Below are 3,248 nucleotides of genomic sequence, written 5' to 3'. Positions count from 1 at the left end.
ATATAATTTTTTTTTTCTTTCTGTACTTTAAAAATGTTGCTCCACTTATTCTGTCTGGATTGTTCTGACAAGAAATCTATTGTCATTCTTATCTTTGTTCCTCAATGTATAACATCTTTTCTTTGGCTACATTCTCTTTATCACTGCTTTTGAGCAATGTAAACATAGTGTGCCTTGGTGTAGTTTCCTTCATGTTTTCTGGTGTATGTGTGAGAGAGAGACTAGAATTCATAAAGATTCTTAGCTCTATGGGCTTTGAATTTCCATCGATTTTGGAAAATTTTCAGCCATTAATTCATCAAACATTTTTTCTATCCTCCTTCCCGCCCCTTCCTAACCAAAAAACCAAAACCAAAATCACTGCTGTCGAGTCAGTTCTACTCCTAACGATCCCTCCTTGGGTTTCTGAGGTGGTATCTCTACAGAAGTAGATTGCCCAGTCTTCCTTCCGAAGAGTGGCTGCTGGGTTTGAACCACGAGCCTTCTGATTAGCAGTCAAATGCCTTAGGAGCTATACCACTGGAGATCAGTTACACATATATTAGGCTGTTTGCCATTGTTCTATAGCTTACTAATGCTCTGTTTGTTTATAGTTCTCTTTTCTTTCTGTGTTTCATTTTGGATAGTTTCTAACAGTGTGTGTTCAAGTTCACTGATATTTTTTTCTGTGATATCTTACTGCTTTTAATCCAATCCAGCTTTTTTTATCATGTCACATATATTTTTCATTTCTAGAAGTCTGATTTGTGTCTTTTTATATCTTTCATGTTTCTACTTCATATTTTGAATGGATATAGTTATAACAGCAGTTCTAATGCCCTTGTCTGCTAAACTTAATATCTGAGTCTGTTCCATGTCAGTTTTTCTGTTTTATAATTTTTTCTCTTTATCATGAATCGTATTTCCCTGCTTCTTTGCAAGTCTAGGAGCTCTGGTGGCTTAGTACCTAAGACATTTGACTGTTAACCAGAAGGCTGGAGGTTCAAACCCATCAGCCACTCCTCAGAAGGAAGGTTGGGCAATCTACCTCTATAGTGATACTGCTTTGGAAACCCAAGGATGGGTCGCTATGAGTCAGATCCAACTTGATGGCAGGGAGTTTGGTTTTTGGTTTTGTTTGCAAGTCTGGGTTTTCACATATGTATTAGATTTTATATATACACCACAAATTCATACTTTCAAAGTATATAAATCAGTGGCTTTTAATATGTTCACAGAGTTGTGCAACCTTAAACACCATCTAATTTTAGAACAATTTCAGCATTCTAAAAAAAAAAAAAAACACTTTATATTCATTAGTAGTCATTTCTCCTCCTACTCCCAGTCCCTGGACATCACTAATCTGCTTTATATTTCTATGGATTTGCCTATTTTGGACATTTAACATAAAGGTAATTAAATTTTTGTTGTTGTTGTTATTGGCTTCTTTGACTTAGCATATTGTTCTCAAGGTTCATTCACGTTGTAGCATGTTTTAGTACTGCATTTCCTTTTTATTCCTTAACAGTATTCAATTCTGCAGTACATTTTGTTTATCTATTCATCAGTTGATGGACAACTGGGTTGTTTGTGCCTGGAAAATTTTGATTGTATGCCAGACTTATGAATTTTAGCTTGTTTGGTGTTGGATATTTTCATTCCTATAAAAATTCTTAACCTTTTTATGGGTGGATAGATAGGTGGATAGGCTGAACTATTAGGTATGTCTATGCAGGGGAAGTGTGCTCAAGACCATGTATAGGGTTGGCTGACAATGTTTCTACAAGTGTATTGCTATGTTCTGTAAGAATTCCCAGCTGTATACTAGAGTTGACGAGGGACAGGGTTGTACAGTCATTTCTTGGGCATAGCCAGCTTCAAAGAGGGAGCCACTAGTTGAACCTATGGGCTTCGGATCATAGTCTTAGGGGACATCAAACTCAATTGGCATAACATACTACACAAAACATTGTTCCACTGTCTACTTTGGCCAGTAGTGACTGGGATCTTAAAAGCTTGCAAGCAGACATCTAGATGCAACAATGGGTCTCTCCTTGTCCAGAACAAAGAAGAATGAAGAACACCAAAGACTCATGGAAAAAAGTAGTCCAAGTTACTGGTATATCATGCGATCCTCAGCCTATACAACTATGAGACCAGAAGAACTAGATGGTGCCCGGCTACCACTGTTGACCACTCAGAGGAGGATCTATGTAAGACATCCCGGATAGGGTGAGAGAACAGTGTGGAACAAAACTCAATATCATTTGAGAAAGAGAAGAAAAAGGGACCAGTTTTGCTGGTCTAATACAGCCTGATGGAACCACTGAGACTGTGGACCCTAGCTGCCCTTCAGGTCTGGAACTAAACCCACATTTGTGGCTTCTAGCCAAACAAAAGACAGGCATATGAAGTGAACATTCACACTAGCTAGATACACTCCTTGGAGAGAATAATCATGGGAGAATAGAAGGTCTGTGTATGCACAGGGACACAGCTCAGGGGGCAGGAGTGCATGGAGGGAAGGACACAGGGAAGAGGTAACTACAGGAAGGAAGTGGGAGGGGAGCTGTTGCATTGTGGTAATTTGTCAATGTCATGAGACAAAGTGTATGTGAACTGATGTGTGGAAAGTGAATTTGCTCTGTAAACTTTCACTCAAATCACAATTTAAAAAAAGAAAAAAAATTCTTAACCTTTGTTTTGGTATATGATTACATTGCTTAGCTACAGTGTGAACTTTCTGAAACTTGGTTTTCAGATTTTTAGGTAATATCAGAGCACTGTTTAACATAGAGCTACTTACTCCCTACTACCAAGTTAAGACCTCTATATTTTTTACCCAACACCCTATGAATCTTGAGAATTTCAAAACTGGCTGTTGGGAACAAGCACTGTTCTAAGGCCTTTGTAAAGACTGGGAACTATTACCTTCAGTCTTTCCAGGTGGTTCTTTCCCTGGTCTCATGTAGTTTCTTCACATATATGAACAGTTTTTACTTCTCTAAATGGGAGCTTAGGAGCTCTGGTAGCATAGTGGCTAAGGCACTTGACTGCTAACCAGAAGGCTGGCGGTTCGAACCCACCAGCCACTCCTTGGAAGGAAGATGAGGCAATCTACTTCCATAGTGATACTGCCTTGGAAACCCAAGGAGGGGTTGCTATGAGTTGGGTCTGACGTGACGGCACATAACAACAACAACAACAACAAATGGGAGCTTTGGTAGCATAGTGCCTACGGCACTTGACTGCTAACCAGAAGGCTGGTG

General features: G+C 39.1%; 1 protein-coding gene across 1 annotated transcript in view; it reads left to right on the top strand.

Annotated features, from left to right (window-relative positions):
- Nucleotides 1-3,248, top strand: part of DSCAM (DS cell adhesion molecule) — a 981,394-nt gene that overhangs the window by 881,236 nt on the left and 96,910 nt on the right. The gene's annotated exons all lie outside the window — the stretch shown is intronic.

Source organism: Orycteropus afer, unplaced genomic scaffold, assembly GCF_000298275.1.
Source record: "Orycteropus afer afer isolate SDZICR_OR568_19922 unplaced genomic scaffold, OryAfe1.0 scaffold00137, whole genome shotgun sequence".
Classification (NCBI taxonomy): domain Eukaryota; kingdom Metazoa; phylum Chordata; class Mammalia; order Tubulidentata; family Orycteropodidae; genus Orycteropus; species Orycteropus afer.
The sequence above is the reverse complement of the archived record's forward strand: the minus strand, read 5'-3'. Positions and strand labels throughout refer to the sequence as shown.